Genomic DNA, 27,705 nt, shown 5'->3' on the forward strand with positions numbered 1-27,705 from the left:
TCTTTTCTTCTATCAGAACTTCCTTAATACACACTAAGCACCAACCTGTTCTTTAAATTAATTTGATCTTTCCTGTATTTGATTTTGAGCCCAACTCATTTCAGTCTATTATTGTCTTTGGGGATTTCCCTTGCATGATTTGGTTGCTATTTTTATAATCATAATTTTTAAAACCCAGCTATGCATCCAGAAGGACTATAGATGTCTAGTGGGCCAGGCATAAATGAATCAATGCACCCCAGTCTCTGCTCTAACAACATAAAAGATAATGGGTTACAATAAATGTCAGGGTTCCTGCTCCAGGCTGCAATTCCCTTTTAGCAGAAGAAAGCATGATAATTCCTGAATAGAATCTTTCCCAGTCAGTGGTTTATGGGCTACGTGGTGTGGTAGAAAGTTGATTTCAGACTACCTGGCTCCTTGGCCACAGAGTGATCTTGCAACGAGGCAGTAATGAACTCAGTGAAATGCCAGCCATGTCCTAGGGTAAGATAATTCCTCCTCCACCTGCCTGGACCTGTCCCTATAAACAACTAAGGCTCCATGAGGAAAGAAGTGTGATGGATTTCACAAGATTTATCCTCAATGCTGGAGGAATATGTTCAAAACACATATGATGAATACACATGGTGAGAATTCCCTTCCCCCTTCAGGCACAGAAAAGGTTCCTCTTTCCATGCCACACACATTTGTTGACACACCCAGAGGCACAGCTCTGCATGCACTTATTCAATACCATCACCCTGAGGCCTATAGCTAGCAATCTACATAACTACATTTTCATACTGTAGTCCTTGCCCTTCTTTATCTATTACCTTTCAGAGTCTGATACAATCTATCCAGTGAGTGTTGTCTTGAACTGTACCATTGCCTTCTTGGAAGTGGGGTATCAAGTATATCTTCTTTGTTTGCACAAGGACCAATAGCTACAATCCACACATATCCCAGAATCCATTTTGTACTCTTCCTGTCCTCCACAATGTTAAGTGCTGGTAGTGATGATTACAGGACTTGGATAAGTTGAACAGTCTGCATGACAGGAAACAGACTTTCCCCCCCCCCCTGTGAATTCACTTCTGTTTGTCTTCCCACATATTCTGCTGATGTCCCCTGTCAAGCCCAGAACATAAAATAGGCTATCCGAATTTGTCCTAAGAATCTGTAAATGTCTCTGTCTTGTAACCTATTCTGGGCTTTTAAAAAATTCCCTGTAGCCCTGAATATCCCTTATGTAAAAGGCAGAGACCATTTTCCAAATTGTGAGGAAATGTAAGACTTCCTCAGAAGAAATAGGACATCTGCTTCTGATTCTGCTTATATCAGATCTTCCATGTGAGTGCAGAAGATGAACTAAGAATGATACCCAGCATAGTGCTTCATATCCTTTAATCCACAGTGCTCACTCACTTCTGCTTTGGGGTCTGCAAATGCATATGCCAGTCAAGAGAACACTACACTTCCTGAAGCCCCATAGTGAGATTTTAGGATATTAGCCTATGGGAGAGAAGATCAAGCTAGAAGCTTTCTCCTTGGCATGCCAACCTTTTCACAAGGATTGTGGCTGCTCATGTGGAGTATTGCAAGCACACTACCCCTCTGTGAAAATGAAGGCTTGGTACAAATCCCACAAGAGGACGGCTGTACATCTGCATCCAATCTACACATTTCCATTCAACAATGCTATTTCATAGAAATGGACCATGTCTTGAGTGACTAAAGCAGAAAACTCACATGGTGCCCCACTCCATGATTGAAAAATGTAATAACAAACCAAACTGCTTATGATTTTCTGCCTTTTTATCATTTCTCCAAACTGTTATTCAGGGTAGGTTGCGTCATCCTGCTGAATACGAGTATTCAGCATAATACTGGTTTTTGTGCACCAAAAACCAGGACTAGCACTGGTTTTTGTGCACAGACACAGACACATGTAATGGTCTCTGTGATGACATGGAATGACAATGAACCTAAGCAGACTGGTGTGCAGATGTCTCTGATGAAGAGGCAGTACATTCCACATACTTGGCATCCACTCAACCAACAATCAAGGTTGAGTTTTACTAAATGGATGGATTCATCTTTCTGCAAGTGACACCTGACCCTCCAATAGTTCCTTCTATACAGTTACCCTAGTCCAGGGGTGCTCACACTTTTTTAGCTCGAGAGCTACTTTGAAACCCAGCAAGGCCCGGAGATCTACCAGAGTTTTTTTTACAATGTTCGCGCCATCATAACATATAACATTTATGTGTACAATGTATGTTGGTGTACCTTGAGCCCCACTGAGTATAACAGGACTTACTCCTGAGTAGACATGCCTAGGATTAGGCTGTGAGGCTGCAATCCTAGCCACACTTACCTGGGAGTAAGCCCCATTGAGTACAATGGGCCGTACTCCCAGCGTTTCCTCCCAGAGGCACCTGAAGGGGGGGTCAGCACTCCGCGATCTACTCATTTTGCCTCGCGATCTACTGGTAGATCGCGATCCACCTATTGAGCACCCCTGCCCTAGTCTATATTAAGTGTTGCCTTTTGGAAAGTATTTTTGAAGAGATTACTTTCTGCTTTTCACCAACAGCCATAAATTCAGCTGAATAGAATAATAGAATCAAAAATGTATTTTCAGGACTTCTTGGCAAGAGTTTAGACATCAGATGGAGCCCCCTTAAAATAAAGGGATTATTAGGAGCCAAGTGTTAAATTACCTGATGCTTGTTAATTGAACTTCAGAGGATTTAGTGAGCAACTGGTTCCAGCAGGGAGCAGCACTGTGGTATTAAAGGTGTTTATAGTAGTAAATATAATGTAGCATAATGAAGTTCCCCTCATGGTATCTGACACCCTATTCCTCATTGTGAAGACAGTTTTCTCTCCAGTTTAAAAAATTCAAGAACAAGGGAGATGATGGATATTCAGCAGTGAATCTTGGGTTTGGCATCTAATCTGAAGAAGTAGGATTTCTAGTGATCAGAGGAGGAACTGGAATGCTTTGATTGCCAGCTGTTTCCCACTATATCATGGAATTGTTTGGCATGAAGGAACATAAACAATTTAACAACCCAATCCTATACTCCAGATATACTAGCATATCTCTATGTACACCAGTGCAATGACAGCCCCACTGGCACAGAAGACCCTCCTCCAATGGCTGCGCCATGGACACAATGCTGAAAAAATACTGTGCTGATAGCTCAAACATCATTCAGATGCTGCTGCAATTCTGCTGGCAGAGAGGCCAAAATGGGGAGATTGGGGCGTATGTAGGAAGGATGTAGGAGCAACATGGGAGGGATGAGGAGGAGTTAGTGTATGTCATATTCTAACCTAGAGATTTTCAACCAGTGTGCCACAAATGGTCCACAAGTGTGCTGCAGGAGTTTGGGGAGGGTCATTCATTAGTAGGGTCACTGGGGAATATGAGTCCCCTGCCAGTAGCACAGGGAGCCGTCAATTGTCAAAAGGCTAATGGTGCAGCTTGACAATTTTAGCACCTTGTCAGTGTGTCATGAGATGAAAAGGGTTGAAAATCACTGTCCTAACCTGACCTTCAGATGCCCTCAGTGTCAGAAAAATGCAATGCCAACAACAGAGCTATGCCTCCTACTCAGGATCACCCCTCCTTCCCCTAGTTAAAGAAGGGGAGGCCTTCTTTCAGAGTTTCAGAAAGGCTCAGAGTGGCTGCGCGATTGCATAGCACAGAGACACACAGAGCAGAGCAGGCCAAAAGACCTGCATTAAGAAACTCAAATGAACAGGTCATGACTCGTTTCCAAGAAAAAAATGTAAGTCAATTCTGGGTTCAGAAACACATGTAACTCAAGTCAGTATGAGTAGCGGAAAACATTTTTTTTGTGACGAGTTCGAGTCATCCAAGGCATGGCCCATCCCTGGTTCATATACTAGATGCAATCTACAATCAGACAGCATCTGATGAGCCAACCTTATTGCAGTATGTTGCCAGCAGAGAAGGACCATAAAAGATGGAAGGAGAACAAGGATCAAGCTTTTTCTGTTAGTTGGGATTTGAATTAAACATTTATTAGCTATTCCCCACCTGAAGCAGAACTCAAAATTCTCTAAATCAGACTCTGAAACAGTTAAACTTTATAAGAGGTTATTTGCTTTGATATGCTCTGCCTTAAGACAACTGTAAAAGAGCAAATGACTCTTACCAGTGTCATCTACTATAGGCACTCACAGAAACCTGAACAGTGCACAACTGTGAAGGCTTCAAGGCAGCAGGGCCTATTGGAAATGAGAAACCTCTTTGCAGCTATGAAATTTTCATCAGCTGGCTCTAGGGAGGCAAGAATCTGGAAGTACAGAGCAGATGGGCAGCCTGGATTCTTGGAGCCATTGTCTTTCTGCTGTTATATGACTCCATGGCAGTGAGAGGATTTGGAGAATTTATGGAGGGCCAAGAATTAAGGGCCTTCCTTGAACTATCCCTGTCTGATCCCATGCAGCACCAGCTCTCCAGCAGTGGTATACTAGTTTCTTCCTTTGCTCATTACGTTCCCAAGGTCAGGCAAGTGGGACCCTATTGAGCGCTCTTTCTCTCCATAAGGGTCTTCCCCATCCCTAATTGGAGAAGACAGAAATAGAAGTTGAGGCCTCCTGTATGCAATGCATGTGCTCTGCCACTGAGCAATGGTCCCATCCTCTGCCATGAACAGTGCTTGAAGCCAGTTGGCATTTTACTGGCCTCCATCCTATCTTTCAATATCTGTATTTCAGAAGCACAAATTCCTTTTATCTTCCCAATGTAATTTGTTCCATTCTCCACCCATTCCTCTCCCTCACTGCCTAGCCCCAGTCAGCTTAGAAGCCTCCTTTGTTTGTACCATTATAAATCTGTTCCCATAGTAACCAGTTATGCTTCATTTCCAGATATTCGAAGCCTAATTCTGTGCAGAGTTAGGCACAATCCCTAAGCTCTTAGAAACCAGTTGGTACCTAACTAACACTGCATAGGATAAGGCTGCTAGTTTTCTAGAGTCAGATTGTGGCTGCAAAGATGAAGAGTTTCAGTTCTGCTCTTATGATAACCGCATTGTTTGTTATCACATAATAACCTATCTATGCAAATGCTCATCCATATGCAAGTACTGTTAAATGTTTACTTTATGCCTTCCCAGTCCTCGGAGCATCCCCCTCATTCAGTTGCATTCAGTTGAGCTGGCCAGAGGCCCATAGGGGACCAGAGGCTTGCTGCAAGTTGAATAGAGGCTTGTGGCAGGTCGCATCTGGTCCCTGGGCCGAGGTTTAGAGACCCCTGGATTACAGAGACAGCTAATGAAACCTATGTTAATTTACAGTGGAGAAGCAGAAAGTAGCAGCCTGCCTCTCAAGTGTTTCTCACTGTGAAAAGCACCTTCTTTTTTTTCTTTTTAATGATTCCTGGCCTTTCTCCATTGGTATGCTGAGTCCTGCCATCTTATACTTCCCAATGTGTTTGGCTCAGAGCCTAGGAGAAAGGGGTAAAGGGGGTAACATGTACCTGGGCCCAGGGTCAAAAAGGGGACCCAGGAGCCAAAGGAGGGGACCCAGAAATTTCCTGGGATCTTACATTTTCCAGTCTAACCCAGACTCACTGCCCACGTGGGATGCTGGGGGCATTACCATGGGCACATGGCGGCAACTATTGCCACAAGCCATACACACCGGGCCCAGGAATGTTCCTTAACAGTATCACATCTGAGAGGAAGCTGTCCTGCTACAGTGGATCCACTTATCATGAAGGAGGGTAGAGGAGCTCAAGAACACAGCTGCAGGAGTGCAGCTGCTGCAGAAGTGTGTTTTGGTGCAAACAAGACACTTTCCATTCTAGTGTGAGTCTAAATACTAATCTCCTGAAATGATTTTCTATATTGAAAGATTTCAGAGAGACTTAGGAGTGTGTTTGGTTTTCCATATTACCGCATCTAGTGGCCAATGCTGGGCAGGCAGGTAGACCTGAGCTCTGTATTGGGAAGACTGTTAGACCTGGGCTCCAAAGACTATTCCGGCTGTTGCACTTTCTTCCTGCCTTTTCAGCCCCCATTCTGCTCACCCCCATTGCCACCCTGCACTCCGTTTCACCCCCTCCCTCTTTGGGAAGGGGCCCAAAAGAAATTTGTACCCCCGATAAAATTCCTCTCAGACACCCTGGTTCGGCTAACAAACAATATTTTGCCAAAGGTGTCCATCCCTTGCAATGAGAAGCTTTTGAGCAATATGAGAAATGGCAGCACAGAGCAAGTGGAGACCCATTTCAGGGTCTTTGTGAAAGAGGGGAAATCCCCCAGAAGCTGGTGACAGGCCCTGGAAAGTTAGAACAGGCGGTCAGGGTTTATCCTAGGGATATTTAATATTGCTGACCTAGAAGTGACCCACAGACCCCAAGTGGCAGATCTACTAAAAGAATCCTGGCTTTAATGACTCACAGCACAATCCCATACAAGTGTACTCAGAAGTAAGTCCCTCTGTGTTCAGTGGGGCTTACTCCCAGGGAAGTGTGGATGGGACTGCAGCCTCAGTCAGAACAAGTAACAGATCAAGCCTAGACACTGTCCCCTCAAGAGTAAGTGAAGTGGGGCTTACACTAAGACACCACTAAGGCTGCCATCCTATCCACACTTTCCTAGGAGTAAGCCCCATTGACTGTACTAGGACTTACTTCTGAGTAGACAGGCATGGGCTTGGGCTCTGAGGCTGCAATCCTGTTCACACCTTCCTGGGAGTAAGCCCCACTGACACTCATGGGACTAAATTTTGAGTAGACACGCATAGGATTGGGCTCTGAGGCTGCAAGCCTGTCCACACTTACCTGGGAGTAAGCCCCATTGATCGTACTGGGACTTACTTCAGAGTAGACCTGCGCGGGCTGGCGCTGACACGCTCCACGCCCACCCGCAACTGCCTCACCTCATCCCCCCGCAGCAGCAACCTGGGTTTTCCCCTCCGCGTTCTGTCCCCGCTCTCACAGCCTTCCCGCCACCTTCCTTGCTGCCATGGCAACCCGCTTGACTCACAGCCCGTTCCTTTCAGCGCCGAGGGCGGCCTCCCCCTCCCCGCCCCCGCCCTTTTTTGGGGCGATGACGCAAGCGCGCCGGTGCGTGGGGATTCCGCCGGATTACCCGGCATGCCCTGCGGCAACATGGCGGCCTGAGCCGAGCGCGCGGCTCTCGTCCGAAAGGGGTGGGGGGTAAAGTTTAGAGCGGGCGGGAGGCGCCCTCCAAACGGGCCGGAATCGGCCGCAAAGTTGGCGGTTGGGGGCCCTCAGGGGAGCGGGAGGCGCCCCGCGAGCCGGAGTGGGCCGGGGCTTGCGGGGGCCTGGGCGGGTCGAGGCAGAGCCAGAGCCGGAGGGGGAGTCCTGCGCCCGCCTGTTGCTCGGCGCTGCCTGGGCGGGGTGGGCCCAGGGCGGCTCCTTCTGTGGTGCCTGCGGGCGGGGTGAGCTCGGCTGAGTCGCAGGGAAGGGACCCTTCTCTGGAAAGGCTCGGGCCCCTCAGGCAGCAGCGGGGCTGGCTCTGAGGGTGGGGTGAGGAGACAGGCTGCTCCTGAGGTGGAGGCCTGGGGGGTCGTAGTGTGGGGAGAGACCAGCGGGGATATAGCACCAGAGCCTACTGAGGGGAGGGGGAGCGAAGCCCCCTCAGAGGAGAAGCCTGATCCCTCCTCATGCTTTACTGCTGAGAGGCGAGAGTGGAAGTAGTGAAGAGGATGAACGTGTGGTACTAAAACAGCTGGAGCTGGAACAGGTGAGAGTATCAAGGAAGCTGATGACTGTACTTTTAAAAATACAGTCATATGTTCTTAAAAATCCCAAAGCACCAGTTAACCACATCTTATTAATTGGTGTAGGTACGATACAAACTGTGCTTAAAGCCGCTTCTGCGAAACATTGCATATACGAAACAGGGGTCCAATGTGTACCCCTGTGGGCTGGGCAGAAGTGGGTTAAAGAAGAGTGAAAAACTGGGTTCTGCTTTGCCCCTGGTTTATAAATATCTGTTTAAACTTTAATGTTGTGATTTGAAAGTTGTATTTATAATTATGAAGGTAAGTTGGAGGTTATTGTTATCCTACACTGATATATCCAAAGTTAAAAGGTGTGATCTTAATGCTGGTTTAACCCATTTTTGCCTGGCCCACAGATGTACGCATTTGGTCCCTGTTTCATATACACAACTTTGGACAGGAATGGCCCCATTCCTGCAGAATATGTGAAATGAGAGGAGGCAGATGACTTCATGTGGTGATTTGGTGGTGGATGCAGTGAGTGAACCAGAGTGTTACCTAGGAATGGCCATGATCTCAGAGATGCTTGAAAGAAGAGATCTTTGGTTTGCAAAGGTGAGAAAGACTGCTCCAAAGCTGTCTCCTGCCTTTTGACACTGTGCATCTCTCCTGCAGAGCTGCATCTGTTAGCTGGAGGTGGGAGTGCTAGTGTTGAATTCCTTGAATGCAAGACAGAAAGTTGGTGCAGGAATAAAGTGTGGTTCTACTGGCTTATGCTGTATCGTACACTTAACAGTGTGGGGAAGCTGCAGTCTGGTTGCACCCTCTACCCCAAGCACAGTATGGGATAGTATAACACTGCTTCATGATTCATCATAAGGGTGCATCTTTCATGGGGTCAGCTTTTGAGATGAACCAATTCAAGTTCAGGTATGCTCAAGTATGCATGTTCTTGTTAAAATCTGTTTCTGCTTTGTTAAAAATTGCTTGCTTCTAATACAGCTCAGTGCTTATTCTGGATATTGTTTATAGTCCCATGGTGCAGTACAAGTTTTTTTGTCAATTCTTGTAAAATTATATATCCCTAAGGGCCCAGTCCAACTTTCTGTCCTATCCAACTTTCCAGCACCAGTGCAACCACAATGCAGCCCCAAAGTAAGGAAACAAAGGAGGCCTCCATGACTGTTTCCCCACTGCAGGATGCAGCACTAACCTCATTGGCATGACTGCATTGGTACTGGGAATTTGGATAGGATTGGGCTCTCAGTTTGATATTGCAGGTAATTATATAGGAAGCTGCTTTTTACTGAGTCAGACTCCGTATTGTCTGGCAGTCATTCTCCAGAGTTCTAGGCTGAAATTTTTCTGTGTCCTAACTGAAGATGTCCAGGATTGATCCTGGGATCCTCGGCATGCAATACATGTATTCAACCACTGAACGACAGCTGCTTCCTTCTTATGTCATATTGTTTTTTAACAGTATGGATGCAGTCTACTCTGAGAGAAGAAAACAAAATTTGATCACCTGTATGAACATCATTTTCCCTTTTCATCAAAAGGATCGGGAGCCATCCAACTGATCTTTGCCAACAGGCTATCATGCCCATGGCATCCAGGCATAGTTGATGCAGGTCAATGAAATATACTAATGGAATTTGAAATTCCCATTCTTCCCTCCCAAGTTCCCTTCAATACTCAGCTGCCTTGTTGTAGACTGTGTTATGTAGTACTCTGTCAGAGCTGATCAAACAATGGTAAAAAGAAATGGGGTTAGTGGAGAAAACAGAGGTTAAGGAAAGGAATGCAAGATTTTTCTGAGAAAACAAAAATACAGCCTAATGGTCATGATGGGCTCATGGCTATGACAGTAAATTGACATTTTCACCTGCCCTTTGCTGGCTCCAGTTTCTTGGAACTACCCCCTAGAATACCTGCATGATACATGATGCCTCCTCTTTGTCTTCTTTTAAAACCCACCTTTTCTGTCAAGCCTTTGGCATAACACCTTAGTCCCAATTCTCCACTGAAACTAAGTTTAAAGTACGTGTAACTGAAATAATCAAATATAATTTCCCTCTTTACTCCTGCCTCCATTTCCTTTTTTTCTACTTCTGTTGTCTTCTTTTTGTTAGTATCTATGTATATCATGGTAACAGCATGGGTAACAGTCTATCCTCCATATCTACTCTACCCAGGCTTCGTGCACTGGAGAGGACACTGTTTCGGAACCATTATTCAGAGTGCGATACCATAGTCTTCCGAGACCAAAGGATGCCAACAGCGATCTATATCATGAGCCCCTTAGGATAGAAATCTGTTCTCTCATTACTTGAAAGATGCCATATGTATGGCATCTTTAAATACAAATTTAAATACAAATTTGAAATTAAATACATCTATTTAAATACAAATTACTTTTATGGGATCATATTGGTTATAGACTGGAGATGCTAGGGATTGAACTTGGGACCTCCTTCTGCATGCATACAAAGTTCCAGTACCTCCAGAAGGTTGTAGAGATAATTATTGTGTATTGTACATTTAGCATCTTTTTGGCTAAGATCAAGTTTAACACTGCTGTATCTCATAGGAAAATTATGAATATAAATTCACGTTGCTTGCGTATGTGTTCAGATTCTGTCATCTAAAGAAAAATTGGAGCTAATGTGGGGAGCTAATGGCAGCTAATGTGAGCTGAGTGGTGAAAGTGCTTTCAAACCAGCCTTTCTGATTTTCCCAGTCTTCATTGAGGAATATGGATGGTAGAAGAAATGCTCCTTCTCCATAAACTACTTTCGTGATAATAATTCCTATTGAATTTAATGGGACTACTATGTAGACATGGCATAGGATTCTGTTGTTTGCTCTATGCATTTCTTCCACTATTCATGTTCTTCTGCTTTTCTTGTTCTTTTACAACTCTCTTTACTCTCACTGCTCTCAGTTGCCAGATGGATGCTCTCAGGCTGCCCCCCCCCCCAGTAATGTGGAAAGTTGTTTGGGAATAGGCACCTAAACCTGTTCTGATTTTGTAGTGCAGGAGGCAATCCTCCTCCTCTTTGCTGGAGGCAATCAGGAAGTCCATTGCCATTTGTTCAACTTAGAAATGTGGGGTCATCTTGCTGGTAACTGTTAGAAACAGAATACTTGATTAGATGGATGTTAGTCAAATTCACCAAGGAGTCCTCATGAGGAATCCGGCTTCTGATCCAGTTGCACAATACGTAGCTAGCTCCAGTGAACACTCTGTAAATAATTGCTAAACAGCAGATTTTTCTAAAACATGTTATTGCTAAAATAATTTTCATAAGAGCATTGTGGGGGGGGGGCATCAGGCAAGACAATGACACAGTTACTTATTTTTCTGGTCCAGTTCCTTACCAGGACCTTGTCTGTTTAATTTGACTTCTGCTTAATCGTTTCCTCAGCGTTGAAGCATAAATGTTGCTAGATAACTCTGTATAACATGATTGTGGTGGTACAGATCTAGATATCATGCAGGCGTGTTTTATGTAACTGTTTGTGTATCTGCAGCTTGGCCCTTGATTTTGCTTTTGCAGTCTGCTAGCGGATCCTGCTAAGATCTGTGGATATAGTTTGTCTGTACTTCAGGGTGTAGCACACACACACTTTCAGTTGCTGCTTGGAGAACAGAAGCATTTGGAATTTGGTCCTTCCACGTTTGCAGGTTTCCAGTGAACTTTAGTCAAAGCAGACTTGGACCATATACTGTCTTGTGGAGAAGGGATTATGAGACTGGTTTTGCCTGATCACCTACTTTCTTCTTCATGTTTGTACTGAAATATTTTTTCCCATTATTTGCTGAAGAAAGCCTGATAGTCATTCAGCATTGCCTGTTGTGGTGGTTGCACTGGTGAAAAGAGTCTCTGAGTGATTCAGGCAAAAGAAGCTGATAAAGGAGGGAATCTGGTAAGTGATGGTAAGCAGAATTCCAATTCTAGAATACCAATTCTGGTAAATAGCATTGGATTAAGAAAAATATTTGAGAAGTTATGATAAAATGTTTCAGAAAGGAACAGAAAAGAGAAATTATCCTTCTTTGACCTTCCTTCTCCCCATATCTTTTCTGCTGCCTGAACCATGCTCAGGGCAGCTAGGGCTACAGCTTTCCCTCTTTTAACCAGGAAGCATTCCACAGGAGCAGAGAAACTGCAGCAGCAACAGCTGTCAGGTATCCATGTACTGCAAATTTTGATAATTAAGTGTATTTGTTCCTGCCCTGCAGCCATCACAAAAGTCTGTCTTTATAGCTCATGCAGTGCACCTTATCAAGAAAGATTCCTTTCCTGGGTTTAAGCTTAAGCCATATGATGCTGGAATGGGGTGTACTGGGGTGAAAGAGTTTGTTCCCTCTCTGGTTCAGCCACCAAAATAATCCCGAAGAGGGTGTGGGATTACAGTTTGGCCTAAAAATCCTTGCATTATCTGAGGTTCCTTATCCTTTTTCATTGCCCTTTTAATTTGAGAATGGGTAGTCTAGGACTGTTTGTGGGGAATGGTTGGCGGTCCTTTCTCACCTTGCCCAACCCTTTCCCTATGTTACCTCCTATTGTTGTCCATGATTGTTGAAAAACATCACTGGATTTCCAGCCCATTCAGAAATTGTATTGATATCTTTTTGAGGTGGGGAATTGGCCCAGGAATGTGTCTATTCCTCTTATATTGTGTTCTCCTGTGATCCTGTGAGCTACAGGACAAGAGGACGCCTATGAGGAGGAAAACTATGTCCAGTGCACCAGGATCTGTGCTCTTTCTCCCTAGCCTTTAGATCTCAAGCCAGAGGAAAACAACTGGCAAGTAATTTGCTTGCTTACTTCAAGCCTGAGAACTTGTGCCCGTATGTTGCTTTCCCCACTCTTTAGACCAGGGGTGCTCAATACGTCGATCGCGATGGACTCGTCGATCTTGAGGCAAAATGAGTTGATCGCAGGCTTCTCTCCCGTCCACGCATTCCTGGGGTGAGCCCCTTTGACTCTACTGGGAATGACTCGTGAGTAGACCAGGAGAGGAGCCGCTCGCAGGCTTCTCTCCCGTCCACACATCCCTGGGAGTGAGCCCCTGGCAGGCTTGTGAGCCCAGGGAGTGAGCCCAGGGAGCGAGCCCCTGGCAGGCTCCTCCCTGGGAGAGGAGCCGCTGGCAGGCTTCTCTCCTGTCGTCCACGCATCTATGGGAGTGAGCCCCGTTGACTCTACTGGGGCTGACTTACCTTTCCCCTGTTTTTGCACTGGTATGTATGGAGATCTCCCCCCCCCCAACTTCCATCCCTTGGTTCTGTGTGCAAGGGGTTTTGCACTGGTCTTGCTGTGATGTTTATATAGAGATCTTCCCTCCCCCACACCTTTCCCCTGTTTTTGCACTGGTCTGTATAGAGATCTGCTCCCCCCCCCCCCACTTGTATTGGAATCAAGGAAGATCTGGTGAGGAGGTAGATGTGGTGTCAGCAGTGGCCCCTTTAAGGGTAAGGCCTGGGCATCCAGCAGAGTGTGCTGCACAGCTGCAGCCACTTGAAGGCAATAGGGCCCTCAGGGATATAAGAGCACCTGAGGCAGGAAGGGCTCCACTTATTTATGTGAGTCAGCCTTTTCCTACATGAAGATCATTAAGTTCCATGACTGATGAACATTTGGAAGTGTGCTTGAGGCTGGCTGTCAGCAGCTACTGTCAGGACTATGCATCCTTGGCTGATTCACTTCAGTGCAAGTCATCAAAGTAAACTCAAGTAATTACAAAAATGTTTATAGTTAATTATGTTGTGTTGTGCAATATTGGCTCATGCGGTTATGCAAGGTACACCAACATACATTGTACACATAAATGTTATATGTTATGATGGCGTGAACATTGTAAAAAAACTCTGGTAGATCTCTGGGCCTTGCTGGGTTTCAAAGTAGCTCTCAAGCCAAAAAAGTGTGAGCACCCCTGCTTTAGACTGTAAACTGGATGTCGGTTGTGGCCGCTATTTTAAGTTCTGAGGTGTGGAGAGCCCAGCAGAGGGTTATGTAGACTCCCCCCCCCCCCAAGAGCCAGTGCTGCTGAGGTAAAAAAAACAACAACCTTTTATCCCTGGCAGCAGTGCGATTGTGTTGCTGCCTTTGCCCCTCTGTCACAAGCACTTACAGCAGTTCCCAAACTCCAGAGTGTTTCCCAAAGGTCTACAATGCCTTCTGGTTTGAAGACATTTAGGATATTTTCTTGGATGAACTTGGAATGGCTTTGGAACAAGTTAGAATTTTTCTAATTTTTCTAATTGAAATTAATGTAATAATGGTACTGTTTAATCTGGATTTTAGGTATAAGAGCTGTTTTCAAGAATGAATTGGGTATGGATAATGAGAGAATGTTCTCCAAAGGCAGCTGAGTACCTGCCTTGCTTCCTGTATAAAGTGATTTTTACAGTTCCTTGTCTTGTAGAATATATTATTATTATTATTATCTTTTATTATTAACAGTATTTATATACTGCTTTTCAACTAAAAGTTCACAAAGCGGTTTACAGAGAAAAATCAAATAACTAAATGGTTCCCTGTCCCAAAAGGGCTCACAATCTAAAAAGATGCAAAAGAATACCAGCAGACAGCCACTAGAACAGGCACTGCTGGGGTGAGATGGGCCAGTTACTCTCCCCCTGCTAAAAAAAGGAGCACCCACTTGAAAAAGTGCCTCTTACCCAATTAGCAGGGGTAAGAGTGTTATTGAGGGGTAAGAGGGGTAAGAGTATAGTGTGGTGTTTTCTGATTGTATGACAATGAAACAATGGCTATACACCTAGATGCTGGTAACCTATCCCCAGTAATCAACTCTGAGTGAATAACAGAGTGGTTGTGTATTCTATCCTGTGTGTTCTGTTCTTTTTTAGTATTAGATGGGCTGGCTGCGAGTCACTTTGTTGTGTGGGTTGGCAGTGTGTGGGCCCCAAAATATACTGTCGTTCCCAAAGAGTCCAGAAGAATGTTGTACAAGAGTAGAGGGTTAAGCATTTTGTCTATAGCAGTGGTTCTCAAACTGGTGGATCGCGACCCACCAGTTAGTGTAAAGGTTCCCCTGTCCCTTTAAGGGGTGGGGGAAGGGGAGAGGTAGGGAAGCTATCCTTGCATCCATTTTGGGGGCAAGGGGGGGTGCTTGTCACTTTTAGAAGGCTGCAGCAGGCTGCAGGAGGTGCGGGGAGCCCTGTGCAGCCCTGCAGAGCGCTCCCCAAGGCTTGGAACTTTCACTGAAAGCGGGTGCAAAGCGCCTTCTGCACAACGGAAGTGCTTTGCACCTGCTTTCAGGGAAAGTTCCAAGCCTAGGGAAGTGCTCTGTGCAGGGCTGCGCAGGGATCCCTGTACCTCCTGCAGCCTGTTGCTGCCCTGCCTTCTAAAAGTAAGTCACAAGCACCCCCTCGCCCCCCCCCTTAGCAGCTCGATCCCCAGGCATTGCTGCCCTAGCTCCTCCCCCACAAAGACTTACTAAGGGAGTAAAGCAAACTTTGAGTACCACTGGTCTATAGTGTAAATCTCTGCAGAGCAAGTAGTTTAGTACTAAAGGAATGAGGACAAGGAGGAAAGTAGCTATAGTCTTGGGGTACCTATGGCAACTTTACTGCTACACCACTCTGGAACTTTGATTTGACTCACTGGGATGGTGGCTTAATGCTGCATTAATGATTGTTTCAATAGCCCAGGATCAACAGAATCAGAGTTGTGGTGTTATCAGAACAATATTTTATGCCTAGGTGATCTTACAATAGCTGTAAAGCTCAGTTCTGTGATATCTGCTGCAGGAATTGCAGATGATGCTTTGAGCTTGCATGTTTTAATGTTCTTTTCTCACTTCCTTTAAGTCAAAAAGGATTGAATCTTTGTTTTTTGTTATACTGATATTTTAACTGGACTTGTTTAAGTGTTCAAGTGAGCCCAACCTTATAGAAGGAAAACCATAGTAATCTCTTCCGTATGCCCTTTAATTTAGCTTGGGGCTAGATATGTGTGTTCAGGCACAACCAATATTCCTGTGTGCACAACAGTTCCTGTGTGGACTAAGGATCCTGAGCTGTGGTATCTACTCTTTAGAGATATCAAATTCTATTTTGTTTTTCATCTTCCCCCAGTTCTAATTTTCTCTTCAAGTCCTCTTCAAGTCCTCTGATGATTACAAAGACATGCTGTCAACTGAAAATCAAATCTGTTTCAGTCAAAAGGCAGGAAGTACTTTGAGGCACTTGGTAATTTGAGAGTGCTTCTGAAAGGTACTCCAAGTAAAAAGACAACAAGTATTAACAATGCTGTGAACAAAGCATGGAACCTTGTATAACATCTTGTTGCCTAATTTTGTTCCAATGCCTAAAAAGTTGCCACTTTTGTAGGAGTCTGGTCCTGCATCTATCTGAGCATGGGAGTATCTCTGAACCTATGAGATTGTTTTGAACGTTGTCTACTTAGAATTAGAAACTAGAAAAAAACCTAGCAAAATATTAAGCATGTACATATAACGTATATTAATTTCAAAGTACTAATGATTGAAGAGCACTGAAATGTGCAATCTTTTAAAATTCCAATGTCTAAATAAAGTTTAATTTTTAGGTGACTTTATAATTCATAGAAAAAACATTTAATCTTATTAACTTGTCCATATATCACATTCTGATGTTCTGTCATTTTGTCATTTTGTATGTAGTGCTATCATTTTGTAACTAGTATCTGTGGGGAATCCATCCTAGGCCCTGCCCAGATACAGAAATTGCAGATATGGAGGAACCTACCTACACACATCCATTAACTGTGTTTAGAGGCTTTCCCTGATGAAAATGTTTGTTTCTTATATGCAAGCTTATAGCGATGTGCAGGTTTGCTGCAGGCAGCCTGAATGCTTGAAGAGGCTAGATCAAATGTTAACAGGAAACAGTTAACTTATTGCTTCCTGTTGGCATTCAGTCTAGTCTCTTCAAGCATTCAGGCTGCCTACACATCACTAAGCTTGCATGCTGTAAAAGGAAGAAACATTTTCACAGCAGTAAGCATCTAAACAAAGTAAATGGGTATGCAGGATGGAGGGGGATCGCTGATACTGAATTTGCTGATACGAGGGAGACACCTGTATATGCTTTGGCATTCTATACATACTGTCATTCAGTTCATGGTTATTTTAATCAACCTCTCTTCAAAAATCAAAAGATACAGCCTTTTATAATTACTCTGTATAGTAGGACAGGGAGGCTGCTGGGACTGGGATGCACTCACAGCAATGACCTGAGGGTGTGGGGAGCCCTGCGCAAGTGTCTGCAGGGCTCCCCAGGTTGTCAAAAGTGACAGTGGAGTGATTGTGCTTCACCTCCGATAAACCAAAAGTGGAGCACGACCATTCGCTTTCACTTTTAGAAGCCTAGGGAGCCCTGCAGGCGCTTGTGCAGGGCTTCCTGCACCCCAGGATGCTGCTGAAGGGACTGGTGAGTGCATCCCAGTCCCACCAGCCCCCATGAGCAGGGATCATGTCGCTGCCTCCCCCCCTGCTGTCTCCCTCCCTCCCCTCCCCTGCAAGCACTTACTGTGGCTTTCAAACTCCCTGAGAGTTTGAAAACAGCAAGGCTAAGCAATGGTCTTGTGTTTAAATCTACAGGTTAGTGCCAAAAGCAAGCAGAGTCCATAGCATGATTTTAGAATTTCTGCGGAACTTATTTGCAAGGGTGTGATCTCCCCTGCCCACTACTCCTAGGTATTTCTGAAATGGTTCTAATAGGATTTAACATAGTTAGGTCCCAGCTGGGTGTGGCAAGCACAGTGTCGTGTAGCATTTAGTTCTAGATTGACAGCCTGCAATATAAACATTAGCCCAAACACGATCTTATACCAAAACCCCGCCCATACAAGAAGCCAGCAGTCTTCCTGCCACGCGCCATAAATCGTTTACAGTTTGCTCGTGCCAGTGCATTTGAGGAACAGCTGCACATTGGGATTAGCAGTTTGTAGAGGGCCTCTGTTAAGCTAAATTAGGGCCTACTGCCCTGGTTGTGAATGCTGGTAATGGAGAGAGTGAAATAGCAGAAGTGTTTGTCTGCACAAAAAAGCTATTAGTTTAGGGAATGATGGTGGGGATTTGTGTAGTGTAGGGCAGTGAGTAATGGTGTTCAAGGCTGTTAAGAGTAGCTATGTGCTGACTTGCTTATTGCTCATGAGCAGGAATTCTTGATCGATGGCTGCCCACTGTTGTGGGGAGATTAACCACTAAATGTAACCAGTATGTCATTGAACTGTTCTTATATGATAGCAAAGGTGCAGGAAAATGTTGCCTGCTGAAGAGTAGGACAAATAGGCAGTGGACATTTCTCTAGGATTGCTGTATGCTTGTACAGAATCACTATTTCCACATATTGTAAAACACTTTACTCCAAGTTCTAGAGATGTTGTGGTGTAATTTTTAGATCTTTCTTCTGTCTGTTTTCTGTTTCCTCATAATCTGTGTAGTACATGACTTTTGAGGTTTACAGGAGCCAGGTTTAGGTTTTTAGGTTTACAGGAGCCAGGTTTAGGCTCTGAGTTTAGAGCAGCTCTCCAAGCTTGGGACAGCTGCATGCCGCAAAACCTGTCCCCAGAATGAACGGAGCTTACCATGTGAGGCAGCCTCCCAAAGCCTCCCTTAAATGTTTGCCTGGAAATCTGGGTGCAAATCCTTCTGGGGCATCTGAATGTGGAAGCTGCTGACTGGTGCATAATTTAGGGGAATTTGGGAAGGAAGATGTCAGGCTGACTCACAGAACAGTAAGCTCTGTTCGCTTGGGGAGGGTTTTTCACAGGTACCGAATCCGACCAGGGTTTGGCACCCACTGGTTTAGAATATCTCAGGGAGTATCTGCTTTCCATGTGACCATTCCTACAAGCTTACTACCAACTTTTCCCTCTGGTTTTCTGTGATGTTTGATGTGGCAAACTGTTAGTACTTGCCTTCTAAACCAGTATATGAAACTATGTTTGAAGTGGATTTCTAATTTTGATTAGTAGGCCAAAAACTAACAGCTTTGCTGACTTGGACGTCATGGCAAACTATGGTTTGTTCTAAATAAGAAACTGACAGGGAATCTGCATAGAAGGGGGGATGTGCAAGCCAGTGTCTTACTCTTATTGTCTAAACCAGAGTATCCAGAACCATCTGAATTTAAAGTTACTTATGTCCTTTTGTATATGTTGAGCATGACTTCCTGACCCTTGGAACTCTTTCATGATTCTACCACTTGACCCAAAATATTAACTTTAGGATATGTTAATAATTCAGCCCCTTGTAGTTGGACTTCCCACACTGTCCACCAATAAAATAACTGCTTGTAAGGCTCCTCCTTGTGATTACCCATACTTAGGGGTTTCCTGTCTTAAAATCTTGTAGTTCCTTCTCTACACTGTTGCCATGTCTCTTTTGTTAGCTCAGTAGTCAACATGCTACTATTCATACATACTTTATTTACAGAGCAATCAGGAAGATAGAGAATAAAAGTAGAGGTGTATAGAAGAGGGCACAGAGTACAAATTTCGAGGCATCTATTTTGCAAGCATCTCTTTGTTCATAGATGATTTTTGTAAGCATAGTGACCAATGACAGTGTGACCAAAAGGTCACCATAAACTGAGGGCCATGGCCATAGGCTTGCCTGAAGGGAAATACACTTAAGCCTCTCTCTTTCTGAATAGTTGGGCAGCTTACAACTGGAATATAACAAATAATTAACTTTGACCACAATCCTAACAACACTTTCCTGAGCGTAAGCACCATTGAACAAACTAGGACTTACTTCTGAGTAGACCTGGTTAGGATTGTGCCCATAGTTAAAAGCCAGAGTTTGGTTTCTTTCACCTTGAAGACTTCTTCTGTTTTCTGTTATAAATCCAAGTAATTCAAATTCAGCATCCTAAGTTATACTGCCTGAAACTACTGATAATCTGATAGTGATGTCCAGGAAGAATGGTTTTTTTCAACAGAGTAAACCTTCCTTCAGATTTCAGCACAGTGAACATAAGAACAGCCCTGCTGGATCAGGCTATAGGCCCATATAGTCCAGCTTTCTGTATCTCACAGCAGCCCACCAAATGCCCCAGGGAGCACACCAGATAACAAGAGACCTGCATCCTGGTGCCCTCCCTTGCATTGGCATTCTGACATAGCCCATTCCTAAAATCAGGAGGCTGCACATACACATCATGGCTTGTAACCCGTAATGGATTTTTCCTCCAGAAATTTATCCAATCCCCTTTTAAAGGCATCTAGGCCAGATACCATCACTACATCCTGTGGGAAGGAGTTGCACAGACCAACTACATGCTGAGTAAAGAAATATTTCCTTTTATCTGTCCTAACTCTTCCAACACTCAATTTTAGTGGATGTCCCCGGGCAGGAGGTCTGGTCTAGAGGGTAGAGCCTCCATTTGCCTGAAGATAACATCTGCAGGTCGCCAGTTCGAGGCCACCGGCACCGTGCGACCTTGAAGCAGCTGACAAGCTGAGCCAAGTTATTCCATCTGCTCTGAGCGTGGGAGGATGGAGGCCAGAATGTTGCGACCAGATCAGAAAGAAACATCTGAATGTTGTGGTTTCTTGAAAGATAGAACCTTCTTTCAAATTGTAAAAATCCCTACGGGGATTTAAATTGCCTGCCTATGTAAACCGCCTTGAATAAAGTCCAAGGAGAAATCTGAGGACCAAGAAAGGTGGTATAGAAATACCTGTATTATTATTATTATTCTGGTGTTATGTGAGTGTAAAGAGAATCACTGTATCCACTCTATCCTTCCCATGCATAATTTTGTATGTCTCAATCATGTCCCCCCTCAGGCGTCTCTTTTCTAGGCTGAAGAGGCCCAAACGCCTAGCCTTTCCTCATAAGGAATGTGCCCCAGCCCAGTAATCATTTTAGTTGCTCTCTTTTGCACCTTTTTCATTTCCACTATGTCTTTTTTGAGATGTGGTGACCAGAACTGGTTTCAATACTCCAGGTGTGGCCAAATTTCTTCTCATGGGTTCAGCACAGTGTGCTTTATTTTGCTTTCAAGGGATGATTTGAGGGTGAGATACAGATATAATAAAATATTTGCAAACATAAATTCAAAGTTTGTTGTTTCACTCCATAGTTGTTTTTCTGTAAATGACCATGAGTGCCAGTAACTTAAAAAAGAGAAGAAAAAGAAAGTTAATGTATGCCCTGAAATATAACAAGCTCTCACAGGCTGCCAGCTGCCTGCCCTGAGGTTCACCCAATGACTCAATCAAGTTTCTTACTCTTATACAAATAAGAGTATGCAAGGTATGGCTTGTGTGAGAGATTTCTAACTCTCTCTCTCCTCCTGCTGGGTGTTTGCTGCTGCTGCTGGAAGTCATTCTCTCCCCCCCCCCCAAACAGAAAATTCCATCTGTACACTGACTGTGTTCTGCCTGAAAGGAGTTAACCTTGACTTGGCCACAAAACTAGCTTAGGATGTTTTTGTTTCAAGAGAGTGTTTTGTTCAGCAGTGCACTTGTGCACACATGATAATTCATTGTCATACTTCTCAGGTTGTTGCTAGTCATTGCGTGAAACATTTGGAAGATATTGGGATGGGCAGGGAAGGTTAAGGGAGAGATGATGGGCACATTAGTGAAGCTGAGTTTTCTTTGCCTTACTCTTTGTGCACCTCTGTAGTAAGTTAGCACTACGTGTCTCTTCTTATTCTTCTGAAAGTAGACTTTGTTCTTTTAAGACTGCTAATCATGCCCCATGGGGGTGTAATCAGTTACAAGGTATTTAATACATACAGGCAGGAACAGGCTGCCTGGCCAGGCTGGCAGATTGCAACACTACAATTATAAAGGGCCCCTTTCCCTGCTCTGCCCGCCCACCAGTGGCAGGATGAGGGCTATGCCCTGGGATGCTATAAAATGCACAAAGAATAAACGTGGGCGGGAGCGGGTAAGCTGCAGAGACACCACCTTTGCCTGCCTGCTGCCTTGCTGACTAGTTGACTAGTGGGATAGTTTCAGCTCTCTGATAGAGCTGCTGAGATTTGTGGAGTATGGGAGCAGTTGGAGAAAGAGGGGTTGCTGGTAGAAGGGACTTCTTTGCTTTTTGTGGAGCCCAATAAGGTTTTACTTCATGGGCATGAGCTTGGAGAGGAGGAAAGGAAAGAAGACTGCCTTCTCCCTGCAGGAGGATAAGATTGTGCTGCATATTCTGTAACTTGGGGTGTGAGTGTGACCACCCTGCAGTCTGTCTTATTGTCTGTTTGGTACAAATAAACTGGTGTCACAGTGTTCTATGTGCTGGGCACTTTTCCTGGCCATTTGCCCATTTGTAGGCAAGTGCCTTTTTTCTTCCTTGTTAGTTGTACAGCTTTATGGGTGTTCCCTTTGGCCTTAGATTCCAGGGCATGGTCTGAACATACATGATGCACAACCACCTTACTGTAGATTAGCTGATCTAGATCTGCTCAGTGCCTGGATGGATAGAAGACTACTTGGAAGCCTTAGGTAGTCTGCCTTGAGTTGTATCATGGAAGAAGAAAGGCAGCATATACATGAAAGGAATAAATGTGTCTTTAATGTGGCCAAAGAGCAGGTGGAATAACTCCGCTCGTCAGCTGCTTCAAGGTCTCGCTATTCACAGTGCCGGTGGCCTCGAACTGGCAACCTTCAGGCAAACGGAGGCTCTACCCTCTAGACTAGACGTCCTGCCTAATACAGTTGCACTATAAATAAAACAAGAAATGAGCAGTTTTTCTTTGCCGAGCAATAACACAGGCACCAGTCAGTGTCAAACCTGGGAGTGGAAGTAGGCAAAGATTCTAATCTAAGCCTTCTGCCTCTTGGAGGAAGAATGGCAAAGTAGGTTATTTAGGATCAGTTGCAGTCAGTTCTGGATTGTAAATTCAGTGTTTCTGCAGAGAGAATGGGATTCCTGTTTTTAGAGGAAGCAAGCCTGAAAGCAGAAGACATGTGAGGCAATTAAGAGAGGGTTAGTGTTCTTCTGCTTGATCTAGCCTTCTCAGAGGCTTTTTGGGAGGTAAAGGGTCTCTTGTTTCAATAAGGCCCTGTAATTTTGTAGTGTTAGTACAATCCATTCATATTCATCCTGTCTATGATGGACAGCTGCTTGTATGTGACAAAAACTGTTAATCGCTTGCTCTAGACAGAGGAAGCCATAAAGTTTATATTCTTCTACTCTTCTATACAGGATAATTCAAACCAGTGAAGAAAAGGAGTATGGTTGGGTTTAGACTCATATTGCTTGCTTTCACAACATCTCTCTGATGAAAATCAGTAATATTCTGACTTTACATGTAGGCTGCAGAAGCTAACTACTATCACTGAGCTAGAATTCTAAGGTCCTTGTTCCAAAAATAATTTGGAATATTTTTATAAATTGGGGTAGTGGTTTTGCATTGCCAGAGCTTAAGGTTGCTTTTGCTAAGGAGAAGCAGAACTGGAAAGTATATTCTGTCTAGTGTGTGAGAGAAAGGGGTACAAAACTTCACCCAGTGTGGGCTGCCTTTGAGAGAAGGTGTGGTACAGGAAGTTTGCCAGGCATCCAAGACCTTTACATTGGTTTCTGAGTCAGCCTGTTTGTTTTAGGTGGCTGTGAGAAGAAAGGTTCAGAACAGAAGAAATCTGATTGGTCTCTGCTAAATTTGGGTGGTGCATCTCCGAAGTGGTGTTGGGGTAAAGGAGAAGGAGGGGGTTAGGAGGAGATGACGACAACCATGGTGGAACAAGGGAGCACACATGGTACAATACTTAGGAGCTGAAGGTGAAAGATGCACCTTATTGCTTTGACTCCTTCTCACCAACACTAAACCTGCTTTTTAAAATATAGCGGTTTGTTTCTACTGAGTTGTTTACAAGTCTGCGAAATGGCAAATTTGAGTGAAACCCAGGAAAAAAAAAATACTTCTCCTTATTTCTTAAAGTAGTTCTTGGCTCACAGTATTCAGTTGCTCTCCAGTTAGCTTTTGTAATGTGTCTCTGCATTATCTCTTGTTAATCCTCTTTCCACATCTCCCCCACCTATTTCTTTTGCTCCAGTGAAGCCAGAGCTCTCCTGTCTGACTGGGTTCACCACTGAGGGAGTGTGGAGGTCTGCAGTTGGCATGTTTGGAGGCAGTATGGAGGACACGTGGGCTTGCCTGCTTGTTTTTGTTCTCTGCCTTGCGTGGAATGCAGTGTGTTTGCCTTTCTTGGCCTGTGGTTTCAGCCTGCATTCCTGTGTACAGAGTCAGCATGGCGGCAGGCGGCGTGCTGTTTGTGCCCTGTGGCTACGTGCTTTCAGCTCCACATCAAAAGTGTGTTTGGTGCTTAGCTTGTGCCATTCATGACCACACCTGGTGGCCTGCAGGCATGCAAGGAGGCGGAGTCTGGACTGTGTTTGCAGACAACATTTGAGGTTCAGACTTCTGCTTGCTTGTGAAAGCAGAGTAGTTCATATTATACTACCAAAGAAGTTGAATCCATGGTAACTGAAGAATTTAGCAGAGAGAACTGAGTGAGGGATTGTCGCTGGAGGGGCATATTCTGTCAGCCTATATAACTGCAACACAATTTGGTGCCTATTCCTTCCAAATGGGCTAGTTTGTCATGTGTTTAATTTTACTACAGTAAGGTCAGTTAAGGTTGATTCACTCCTGTGCAGTTTGTGGTGTTGGCTGAGTGCCTGCTAACTGGTTAGCTGCTAGAGCTACCAAAACCTGTACAAATAGTCTGAGATTAGGGCACGTCCAGACAGCCACCCGACTTCTGGGTGTCAGGAGAACGACTTCCATACTTGTAACTTTCTTAGTCCCTGTACAGTATGCAGCGTGTTTAGGATTTACTGGTCCCTGCCAGTGTATACAGCTCATAGGCACTGACATGAATGATCTGATTGTTGGGGCTGTTTGGGTGGGAGGGAGAGAAAGGGTAACTGCTTCTCTAGGGATGCCTTCTTTATCCCCGCTGACTACTAAAATGATTTGCTGGGTATGCAAAACAACAACAACAACAACAACAACAACAACAACAACAACAACAACAACAACAACAACAACAACAAAACTTCTTTCAAAAAGAGTTCTTAAATTCTTAAGAACTTCTTAAGAAAAAGATTTCTTAAGTGTCAGTTACTTGATTCATGGAAACAGTACTATTTTTCTTCAACATCTAAAACTCTAAATTGTCTTGGGAGATGAGTAGACACATCCCATATACCTTGTATTTAAAATGTGCACATTACAAATTTTCCTGGATCTCTCTGCCAGTTTGATCAGAAGATCTTTCCATCAGTGGTGGATTACAATCTCATAGTAATGCAAGTGCATTATAATAAAATTCACAAGGTCTGTAAAATTCCCTTGATCAGGACTAACCAGTGTTGACAGTGCAATGGGAGCTTTTCTTATGCTGCAGTTATCAGAGGGCACACAGACTCGGTGAGGACCATTGCTCAGTATGTTGTGAGGAGCACTTACTGGATTTTTTCATATGTGTCTCCTGTACTTTGTCTAGAGCCCTGTGTGAGTTACCTCAAGGCTAGTGCCTGAAGGAGTGGTCTGGTTGTTCTGGAATCATGTATGGAGTTGTAAGGACTCTGGTCAAGACTTGTAGAGCTGATTGGCCAAGTTTGTCTACTGCAGTATATCCTCCAACTCGTTCTGACCTGCCCAGGATAAATAGAACATGGCACCTCTGTGATCTTTTCCTCCTCCTCTATTCAACTTGTTTGCCATTCTAAGCAGGCATTGATAGTAGAGGAATGGGGGCTGGATCTATTTTTAAATGTTTGTGAGAATCCCTTTTACAACCCTGCTGTCTGGTTAGACTAGAGCTAATGCTCCCTCTGCTGGATGAAAGTTTGAATGACAGATTCAGAAAGTTAAATGACAGATTTAATCTTCTGGAAACATCAAATAGGCTTTGACCTGAAATGTTGGGAACTGGTTCTCTGGTACGTAAGTGCACATAGTCTAGCTTGTGGACCACAGAGGAACGGAGACTTGCAGGTTTTTCACCAGTCCTACTCCCTTCCTTCAATTACCATTCCTTATCATGGAACCCATTGCCTCCAGTAAAGCAAGTAGTGAGGCAAGATATTTCCTTTCAACCCCTGGTCCCCCAGATGTGCTTTTCTATACCTTACCCTGACTGCTATACCCCTGAAGGAAACATGACTTCCAAGCCCAAGAAAAGAGGGATGATGTAAGAGAGTCACTGGGGCGGGAAGGTAGTGGGACTGGCAGTCCTGCTTTGCTGGATCTTGAATTCTGTGTCAGGCTGGAAGGCCCAACACAGAGTCTTGCAAGTCTACACTGGCAAAATATCTGGCGAAGACTTGAGAAACTCCATTGCAGGACTTGGGGCTTCCCCTAGTGAGTCCTCCGGCTGATTCCTGGCACCTACTGGATACAGCGGTAGCTGCTTTGGTACCACTGCTCCAGTGGGCTCTGGGAACCTCCTCATAGAAATGAAAAATTTTTCCAGATTCTTTTGGGAGCTCTTTCTGGGAGTATCTGTTCTCAAATATTGGGGACTCTCTCCTCCTCTGCTGCTTTTTCAAGATCTGTTAGACCTTCGACCAGGATACGGACTGCTGAAATCGAGAATAAAAATACTTTGGAGTCATCTTTAATACAGTCATATGTAGCAAAAGCAACAATATCATAATTCACTGTCCTTTTCCTGCATAAAGCATTGATTAACATACTTTGATTTGTTTGCCAGTTTTTGTGAGGATATAGGGGGGAGGGACAATTTCTGCTGCCCTGAGTTCCTGGGAGGAAGGGTAGGATAAAAATGTAAGGAAAAAGTAGTAATTCCATGCATATCATTTTCATAAACTTGGTTCCTTCCAGCCTGTTGTCAGTGGGCATTTAGCACTTATATTCCACCTTAGCTTTCCTATTTTGAAATAAATGTGAGGAAATGGAGCTTGTGCTCCACCAATCTGGTCATTGTCAAAATGGGTGAGCACTTACAGATTGTCCTTGTTGCTTTAAAAGTCTGATATCCAAATTTTTAACTTCCTGTTGAAACCTGTTTTTTAATACAGCTGAACAGCAACATAATCATCCCTTTGTGTTCTGGAGGTGGCCAAGGAGTACTGGGAGCATTGATTGTGTATTTGTTGTTGATAAAATTTACAAAAGGCTTTAGGATGGAAGATGTTGAAGAAATGTAAGACAACAGTCCTCTATGCAAAGAAATAGTAAAAGATGAGTGAGTTTGGAATTGAGGCACACTTGAGTAGAAGAGAATTCTGAAAATGTTGCTTTCATTTACTCTAAAAGCAGCTTCCTTGGGGAACATGGAATATGTTGATATGCTGCATGTCATTCCCCCCCCCCCCCGCTTCTAAATGTCAAAGTTGCCAGGCAAATTTTGTTCTGAGGGCTCAATTAATGGTTGATTTCACTAAAGTAAATGAGATTAAAGGATGGTTTGTAGTTGGGCTCATTTCATAATGGCCAATCTAATCCCTTAGCCGAAATCTCTCTTGTGATTAGCCATTTGTATGAAGCATAGTGAATAGAAATCCTCTCTTTGCTGCAAAGAGCTAGTCTAATGCTACTTAAACCCAGATCAGTTGAAGGTGGCAAAACTGAGAGGGACATTTTCTTTGCAGCGTTCAGCTTGTTAGTAAGCTCAAGTTGCTGCTAACTCATTGGGGTGCAAATATTTTGGCAGGAGGGCCACATCATCTCTCTGACACTGTTGGGGGTGAGGAAAAAAGAATTAATTACTTTTCAAATTTGAATAAATTTACATAAATGAATATGTTAGAGACAGAACCTATACAAATGAATTTTACTGAGCTTATTTGTCATACACCTGAGAACTATAATGCAAGCATGTAGAACCACATGAGAACTGTGAACTGCTTGCCAGACACCTCTTGCACAGTGAAAACATACAGACCAAGGCAATGGAGAGGAGGTTAAAATAATGCCCAGGGAAAAGCAGAAAACACATGAAGACTATAAAAGGCCTTGCTGTAACTCAGCCTGCAGCTCGCAAC

At 44.2% G+C, this 27,705-nt stretch overlaps 1 protein-coding gene across 8 annotated transcripts in view; it reads left to right on the forward strand.

The window, feature by feature from the left end:
- Positions 1 to 7,341: 7,341 nt before the first annotated feature.
- The window catches only part of TJAP1 (tight junction associated protein 1), a 49,287-nt gene continuing 28,923 nt past the window's right edge, over positions 7,342 to 27,705 (forward strand). For 5 of the 8 annotated variants that reach the window (XM_066618398.1, XM_066618444.1, XM_066618462.1 and 2 more), the window contains exon 1: positions 7,342 to 7,736. The gene's annotated coding sequence lies outside the window, so the exon portion shown is untranslated. Of the gene's footprint in view, positions 7,737 to 8,132; positions 8,332 to 11,544; positions 11,647 to 27,705 lie in introns of all 8 variants that reach the window. The other 3 variants (XM_066618416.1, XM_066618426.1, XM_066618435.1) reach the window with 3 other exon arrangements.

Source organism: Tiliqua scincoides, chromosome 1, assembly GCF_035046505.1.
Source record: "Tiliqua scincoides isolate rTilSci1 chromosome 1, rTilSci1.hap2, whole genome shotgun sequence".
In the NCBI taxonomy this organism is placed as follows: domain Eukaryota; kingdom Metazoa; phylum Chordata; class Lepidosauria; order Squamata; family Scincidae; genus Tiliqua; species Tiliqua scincoides.